General features: G+C 45.5%; 1 long non-coding RNA gene across 4 annotated transcripts; it reads right to left on the bottom strand.

Annotated features, from left to right (window-relative positions):
• Positions 1–1,711: 1,711 nt before the first annotated feature.
• LOC115251487 (uncharacterized) lies at positions 1,712–3,526 on the bottom strand. 4 transcript variants are annotated; one of them, XR_003890043.1, is made up of 5 exons: positions 3,425–3,526; positions 2,626–2,727; positions 2,268–2,502; positions 1,845–2,199; positions 1,712–1,752 (listed from the first exon to the last, which is right to left on the bottom strand). It is a non-coding gene; the product is annotated as an uncharacterized lncRNA (long non-coding RNA). The 4 variants fall into 4 exon arrangements; XR_003890045.1 differs by having other exon boundaries at positions 1,730–1,752; positions 2,111–2,199; XR_003890044.1 differs by lacking the exon at positions 1,712–1,752 and having other exon boundaries at positions 1,812–2,039; positions 2,111–2,199.
• Positions 3,527–9,068: the final 5,542 nt, after the last annotated feature.

Genomic DNA, 9,068 nt, shown 5'->3' with positions numbered 1-9,068 from the left:
TGTGTGTGCGGGGAGGGGGGGGACACTAATTGCATGCTAGAGGAAGAGGATCAGATTATGAAAAGAATGAGAGAATGAAGATGGATCCCTGTGACACTGTCAAATTAAGGGCAAGCCTTGTAACACAGCGAGACACGGAGATGTACAGTGGCACCCGCCGCCAGAGAAAGAGGGGAGATTGGAGGAGGGGACAGAGAGGAGGATGAAGGGGCAGCGTAGATGGAGGAGGGGGCAAAAGATGAGAGAGAAGCAATTGAGGCTAAGAGAGAATTGAATGCAGTAGAATAAAGTAATATGGACACACACACAGGCGGGTTTCTGTGTGAAGGCGAGCATACATCACCCCCCCACAGCCACCCCTACCCCTCATCCCCAACATCACCATACTGCCACCACCAACAGAAGCTAGACCCCCCCCCCCCCACCCCACCCCACCCCATCTCAAATAGCTGTCAGATTACTATCAACAAAACAAGACATCAAGCCTGGCCTCCTCCTCCCCCGTCCTCACGCATGACGCAGCCCTCTTCCTCATCACCTTCACATCTCCCCAGGTCTGCCCCTCCTCGGCATCATCGCTTCCTGCCCCCCCCCCCCCCAGTGGAACCCACCTGGAAGACTTTAAAGACCACCAGCTCTTATCTTTTTTTCGGTTTTTCTATCTTTGTTTTTTCATTCCAAAGAGATTCAGAAGATTCTCTTCTGGGTTGTCTGAAGATTTTTCATTCGGTTCCGTTTGTCTTTCATTAATATTTGATGAACCAAACAAACTAACACATTTTGATCCACTTGGAAAATACTGCAGCGTGAAACCAAACCGAAAACAAGAAGTGGAGCAAAAAAGGGTCAACCGTTGCTAAACCGAGGCTATCATTTTGTAGTCTGCCTCATTCACCCCCCCAAAAGCAAAATGAGGAATCCCATAATGCACCAGTGTGGCGTGACTCCATTGTCTATGTGTCACCACTGGCGGAAAAGCCAGAATATGGGGATCGGATCCCATTCCCTTTTCTGACCACAAAGCGGTTTCCTGGAGCCCCTCGACGTTGTTCACCAGGATTGGTTAGAGGGACTTTGTTCACGCTGAAAGTACACAAAGTTCGTCCTTCTTAAGCTACGTTGGCAGGTAAAAGGATCAGGGTTGGTTTTTTATTCACTGTAGAAATCTTTTCAAATTTGTAAGCTTCTTTCTTAGAATCACCACATCACATCATATGTTTTGTATCCATGCAGGAACAGAAACACATTGCAATGGTGACCTCTGTGGGAACCCCCCCCCCCCCCCCCCCCCACACACACACACACACATTTGTGGCAATGACTCATTCTACTCTCTCATTTAAGGATTAGCCAGCAGCTCTGGGCTAATGCATTATGGAAGGGGTGGATTATGTAATGTTCAATTACAACAATATAATTAAATAATTAAATATAATTATATATAATATCTTATTTGTGATATAGGAAAAGCCCGAAGAGAACGGGAAGTAAGTTTTCCCACACTGGTTGCACACCCAATTCCAATTAAGGCCTCAAGAATGGGCAACTTTGTTCTCTCCCTGGGTGTTATTGTCAGTTGCGATGTCTCTTTAGCATTTTTACTGCAGCCCAGAATGGGGGGGGCGGGTGGGTTGGGGGTTGTGGGGGGGGGATCTTCCTCTGTCTTCTGCCGATGGATCGATGGCCTGTTGTATACAGTCTAATATTAATCCTGCTTGGTTGCTTCATAGTCACGCATTTGAAAGGTCAGAGCTGCAAAAAAAGTAAAAAAGAATCAAGCTTGAGTGATTCTTGTGCTGTTTCTAACCTGGTTCTCTTCCTTGTGTGAGCAGTAAGTTCAGAACTTTTGGTGGCCTCTCGCTCGGCTACTGTCGTCTGTCCGGAAATTTCTCCGACCTCGGAGAGTCATCCAACTGTCAGTGCGCTGTTGCATTGTACACCATGTACGCGCACGAGCCGGGCTTGTGTGTGCGTGCCGGCGTACTCACGCACGCACACGTGAACCCCCTCTCGTCATCACTAACAGGGTTTCCCAGGCTCTGGCGAGAAGAGTGTGGGTCACAGGGCAGGAATCAAACAGCAGAACAATGGAGAGCTTCCTCTACTTAACCTCCTAATGGCTCTCAATGGGTCCCCTGGCTCGACCGCTGGATTCATTTACTCCGCCGCTCCGGCCAGGGTGTGTGTGGGGGGTCTACACTGCAGTGAAAAGTGCACATCTGGGTGAGTGGGTTGAAACCCAGGCAGAAATGCTGAAGAGACCCAACTGTTTTGGATGAGCGGTGCGTGTTTCTGGCACATGTTCGGCGGATGGGAGCGATGGAATTTGTTCATTCCCAGAGTTGCGTAATCATCGGGGTTGCTTTAGAGAGGCTTGTCCTGATTCATGCCGAGCCATATAGGTGTGATCACCTCAAGACTTTGTGCCAAAGCGCTCCGGCTGTGCTAGTTAGACCTCAATAATTACTTTCTCCCTCCCTGAGCACCTCATAGGCCCCGGATCTGCACAGACAAGTGGCCTCATTTATTTCCACGGAGGAAAATAATTTAGCAGTGTCGCCCGCTAACGAGCTAGAGCAGAGGGATTCCTAATTAGATTCACTTTGTTTCTGTCAGTTTAATTACGTTGCGGTCCCCAGCAGTGGAGCCACCGGTGATCCTTCAGTCTCTCAGCGCCACCGCCGTGCACGCTACCACGACCGGGTCCCAGAAGAGGTCTCACCAAATCTAAACAAACAGAAAATTCCTTTCTGTTAACTAAAGCTACGCTAAGCCGGGGTTTATGTTAATTTGTTGATGCTGAGCATGTTTGGCTATTGTGTCACTTTTATCTCTAAGAAGCACCACAAAGGTCACCAGTCTTCTGATGCAAACAAATACACCCTCTGTAAACTTTTTTTTTTTTTTTTTGGAGATGAATCATTATTTATCGCTGTAAATGAAAGGCATGGGGGACAGCTTTCCCTTCCTGTGCAGTCCTAAATGCCGTGTTTATTTTCTGCTTTTGAAGGGAAAGCTTCACTAAACCGAACCACTTTGAGGTTGCGTTTGAAGTATTCCCCGAAGACACGGTTGCTAATTATTTGGCGTTTCATGATGAATTCAGCTTGCTTCATTAGACTGTTTTAACTGATGTTGCATCAACAGATCCTGCCTCCGACAACACACGCGCCGAGCCGTTCGGATAATTGAGCGATTAATTGATAACTAACGATCAGCGCGGACCTTATGTTCTGACTCCGCGTTGAACTTGACAAGAAGCGAAGAAACAAACAAAAAAAGAAAACCGAGAAAGTTAAAGACTAGTGGCGGCCTTGTTGCGATGACCGGCGGGCTGTGAGGAGGACGCATCCCGCCCATCACATGCTGTGTGATAGTGATCAGCCTTCGGGGACTCAGCCTCCACAGATGAGGTCAGTCTCACCTGTCAGTCAAGCCGCTAAGGGCCGAGGCCTGGTCTGCAGGGGTCACACCAGGCAGGGAATCCCAAACCCCCAGACCCTCAAATTGAAAAGGAAAATGTCTCCTTGTTGTTTTTGCATCGTAAACAATTTAGCAACAACATAAAAGCTCCAGGAGTTTCCCAAGTGCTTTGATGGAAGAATACACACTTTGTAGCTTTGATGATTCCAAAGCTACCAAACTGATTTGACTGATTAATCACGGGATACTGATATGGTTAAGCAAGCATTTTCTGCCAGTGTTTGGTATGAGATAGCACTGTAACCAAGCTACTATAATCACTTCACATTTTGGTTTTGAGCAGGGTTTTGCAATGGAAACAGTGCCAAACCAGTAAGCTAAACAGCTGCGGGCATTAGTGTTGTGTTCAGGATACAGATATGAGGGTGGAATTTTAAGCTTCTCTGCCTTTCTGCAGATGGAAAGATGAGTTTTAGATGAGTTTAGATGAGGCAAATAAGATGATTTAAGTTGAATGTTTATCTCATTTATACCAGGATCTCGGGCAAAGGAAACAAGAAATCAAGTCATTCAGGCAGCAAAGAGCAGCTGAGGTGAAATTTGCATCTCATCTTAAACGCCAACCCCCCCCCCCAAAAAAACCATTTCAGATTTTCGGATGTGACCTTCTCTTCTTGTGCTCATGTGCACAACTAGACATTTGCCCGTGTCTTCTAAAACTAACACAGCCGATGAGCTGTGTAAACATCTGAGCGGACCTCAAATATTTTTTTGTCGGCGAACAACATTAGAATCTGCAGGACAATGCCTGCACAGAGGCTACACAGCTGTGTGTACACACACTCTGAGGTCCATCGCCGTGGGGTCACCGTATTCAAAACACGGCCTGCGGCTACCAGAGACACATTATAACAGGAAGACGGTAGCTGCAAATCAGCAGAAGTGTGACTGCTCCTACTCATTATTTTGTTAGCTTTGTTTTTGCAAACCCAGCTGAATATCACAGCGGGACAGGACACTGACCTGACTTAGAAGCTAGTTTGAAAGTAGAAAATACAGTATGGGTGTAATTTAATTCATCTTACAGCCATCGGTTTATCCATCGTTTATTATCCACCGCTAACCCAGAGTCACAGGGATGCTTGGTCCTATCCCAGCAGCTACCGGGCCATCAAGTGACACACATTATCTACACACACTATCTATAGAGGCAATTTAAATCTCCAGGCTACCTACTATGAAAGGTTTAGCGCAGTCGATTTATATACTTTTTTGATTGTTTTATAAGGGGGGCAAAGGTCACATCTTCTTAATGTGTTAATAAACCCTTTGCTGTGGTTCAAGCCCATGAATGATTAGTTTAAACACATTTAACTTAATTTTCTTAATTTTCTATGTTACGTTATATGAACTTCCTGAAAATTAAGGTCGAAAAAGGGGAAAGATGGCACTTTCTTGGATCGATACACAAAACTGATAATACCCTGGCTAAGAAAGACCAAGAAGCAGTGGACACAAATGGATGCAGGTTAACTGTGAGGTCTAATTGACGTGATCTGCCCTCGTGGGTGGCAGCGGATGGGTCTTCTTCGTGTCCTCCTTTAAAGCAGGATAGTACTGCCCCATCACCAGCACCACCACCATCAGCTTCAGCACAAGACTGATCCATCAAGGAAGGTTAAAGGAGGTTGTTCCTCCCCAGTGCCTCCAGACAAATTAGACATAGACCCAATCAGTAATTTAGACATTCTCCAATTATTACAAAGAATAAAAGAAAATATTGTCATCGAGAATTATCCTTGTCCGGATTGTGTCATTTATGTGCACACTCCCAACCTGATGTCTAGAAATCAATGTCATCAATGACATTTTTTTAAGTAAATACTTTAAGAAATTCTGAGAGGTTCAGTTTCATATATTTTAGTTTAGTTTAGAAGAGCCATTTGTGGATATTTGGAATAAAACAAACTGGGAAGTGCAACAAAGGCTCATGGAAGGGATTGAAAAGGAAACTGCTGCGCAAGCAACGATGGGCTCGTTTTTAATCAAAACTTCAGTGAAGAAAACGGGTGACGTCTAAAAATCTGTCATTTTGACGACTGTGATATTTTTGTAGAATTAAAGAGGAGAGGGTATCGCCCTATGATGTGACTGCTGCATTGATGAAATTATCTATCTTGAAATAAATTAATATGTTTATCAGGTACAGAGGACAATTTAATAACTCACCTGTCAAAAACAGCAGATTACGTCTGGAGGGGCTGGCAGCTGATAATTACCCGCAAATCACGCCAGAGGTTTCAATATTTGTGAAAGAAAATTGATGAAACACAATCTAAATTGGGTACAGTAATCCGTTCCAAGTTGTGATGGGAAAAGGCCTACGCAGCCAGCTTGAATAAAAAAGATTCCTGGGGTAGATTTAAAGAACCTTAAGAGCTTTTACAAGCTCAGTTTCATTCAATTTACTGTCACTCTTGAGTTACGAAATCACTCCATTAGGAACAGTTTTCTGACCCCATACGTGCTCCAATGTGACGGATTGAACTCCAGCACTGCTCCCCTCTTAGACCACATGCTAAGTGCATCCTCGAGTCTGTATATCTTACTGTCGTCTCACTATCGGGTTAACGCTGCCTGGTCCTGATAGATCTCTCTTAATGCATCCTGTGGTCATTACTGCAGGAAAGAAATATCCGCCCAAAGCCATTCCCACTGTCTCGGATATATTTGAACACGGCCACGCGTACGCCGCCAGACACGTGCCGTGGATCACTCTTTCTGTCGCAAAACGTCGCATTTGTAGCTATAGAGTGATCTCCATTTAGCTCAGCTTAAAGTTGGGAAACCGTTCACTTAGCTTTGTCCAAATTCAGTAAGTGAATAATATAACCCGACCTGCACTTATAAAAAAGATTTTTTTTTTGTTTTTTTTTTGCTTAATCTGCGCGAGACCCACAACCCTGAAATGTAATTGATCATGTCAAGTGCTATTTCTTCACCAGGATTGTTGCCAGGCAACCACAAAGGACCCCAGGAAATTATGGCTCAAGATACACAAGAAGGTAAAACAAGACCTGGGGAATGCTCCATTTTCAATTCGCCGAATAAAACTATTAAGATTAAGTTCTGTCAAGATGAAACAACCAGTAATGAAAATCAATTACCCGCATCTACCAGTTAGAGCCACAACTTATTACAATACCATTGGTTTAAATATATGGCTTCTTAATAGTACTGAAGCAACGTTTAAAGGGTGCTATATGCATGCCAGGCCAGTAGGTGGCCAGGATTGATTTATTAGTGAGCAAAAAGGTGAGCCTCAAGCAGCCCACAATGAAAGACCCCTCTGGGGTCCGGGGTGAGAAAACCAATAACACATAGAGTTGATTGGGTTGTTGACTGTGGCCTCTGGACTGTTGGTCCAGTCCTCTAAAACAGCTGTGCAAAGTTGCTCAATAGTGTCAGAAACTGGAACTCACGCTTGTACACGTTGATCCAGAGCATCCCACACATGCTCAATGGGAGACGTGTCCAGTGTGTCTGCTGGACATGCAAGAACCGGGATGTTTTCCAGGTCCAGAAATTGTGTGTAGATGTGCGAAAATGGGGCTGTGCACAATCGTGCGGCAATATGAGGTGATGGTCGCGGATGAATGGATGAAACCACTCACCTATGCTGTCTGCACTGTACAGTCAGGTCATCCGTGAAGAGAACACTTCTCCAAAGTTCCAAATGCCATCAAATGGAACCATTTGCCCAAGTCAGTTACGATAAAGAACTGCATTCAGGTCGAGACTCCGATGCCGAGCATGCGCATGAGCTCCCCTGAGACAGTGCAGGAAATTCTTTGGTTGTACAAACTGATCGTTGCAGCAGTCGTCCAGGCGGCTTTTCTCAGATGATCTTGGAGGTGAAGATGCTGATGTGGAGGATCTGGGCTGGTGTAGTTGCACGTTGTCCATGGTTGAGAGGCAGAAGGGATTCACAGAAACAGCTTTGAAGGTGGCTTATGGTAAAGAAACTGACATTTCATTCACGGACAGCAGCTCTGTAGGACGTTCCTGCAGTCGGCATGCCAATTACACACTCAAAACTTCTGTTGTGTTGTGATGTGTGTCTTTTATGGTGGCACAGCTGTGCAATAATCATGCTGCGTAATCAGCCACACCGGTGAGGTGGATGGATTATGGCGGCTCATTAACACGGATTTTGACAAATCTGTGAGCAATATTTGATAGAAATAGAGAAAATAGATATTGTGGAAATAGAAAAAAAACTTAGATCTTTGAGTTCATGAAAAATGGCAGCATCATTTGCGCTTTAATTTCGTCAAAATATCATTCTGCTGCATACATTTTCTCCACAACTGCAGTAATCATGATAGTACCGGTAATAACAGATGTACTACCTATAGCTTTTTTTCTCAAGCAATACAAAAGATACCACGTGTATCGTCATCAAACTTTGAAGCTTCTTTCCAAGTAGTGCACTTGGCGAGCAGACAGAGCATCCACCAGCGACTGGCGGAGAGGCGCGATGGCCAGCAGAGTTTTTAATCCGTCTGTCTCTGTCTCCTCTCTGTTATTAACCCCACGCCCTGACTGCCTGCTCCCCGTGACACTGGCCTGCTTCACCTAATGAGCTACCAATTACTACAAATTAGGCGAGAGACCGCTCCTATCATGCACTGCAAAGACCTCTCAACAGTTCTGGAGATCTGGATATTATGGGATAAGGGTCCTCCGCCTGAAGAAGGAGATCTTAGGCGATGCCGCTGTCAGTTTTGCACGTGCATGTGTTGCTGTGTTGTGCACCGCTGGCTGTGTCAGGGTGTGTTTAGCCTGGCACCTCTACCAGCACCTCGGATCATTTGTATTTGCACCTGCTCTCACTTTGCTGCATGTGTGTAAATGTACACCCACATAGTTGGTCTTTGACCTTGTGCACCTGGCTGTTCCGCAAGACCATCTTCACCCTGGCCCATCACAATGTTTATTCATTTATTTATGGAAAACCATCACCCCTGCCTTGGTCTCCTGCGGCATTGAGGGAAGGCAGCCCAAATATATGCATGGCAGCCAAAATTAATTAGGCATCAATTAACTCATGCTAATGCACGTGCATCCGATGTTTTTTTTAAAGAGGCCGTCTGTCAACTAATTTGTAAAAACTGTTCCACAGAAACGTCAACAGCGAGGAACAGACAGTGTATTGTAGGCGATTTTTCTCTCATAGACGGAGAGCAGTATGAAATCAGAGTGGACGAGAGGAAAGCCTTGAGATGTTAATAAACAAAGCTGGAGGAGGGAAAGAATGTGGCCTGCAGAGGTCACAGCTCTGCAGCCCCGCTTCTCCTCCTCATTTGAGTGTGTCCCTGGCCCAGAATGGCCTGCAAGCTACCCACACATACACACACACACACACAGACAGACACACACACACATACTCACACGCAGCGAGCGAGAATGTGTGATCGAGGGAGAGGAAAGAGAAGTGAGGCGTTTATTTGTTGCTTCGCTCTTAACAGGCTGCTGGTTCGGCAGGGAACCCCCAAAGGTAGTGGAGACAAAGCTTGTGTGCGCATGCATGCCTGCGTGTGTGAGTGAGTGAGTTTGCGCGCGTGCATGTGTGTATTTTGCAC

This window comes from Takifugu rubripes, chromosome 11, assembly GCF_901000725.2.
Source record: "Takifugu rubripes chromosome 11, fTakRub1.2, whole genome shotgun sequence".
In the NCBI taxonomy this organism is placed as follows: Eukaryota; Metazoa; Chordata; class Actinopteri; order Tetraodontiformes; family Tetraodontidae; genus Takifugu; species Takifugu rubripes.
The sequence above is the reverse complement of the archived record's forward strand: the minus strand, read 5'-3'. Positions and strand labels throughout refer to the sequence as shown.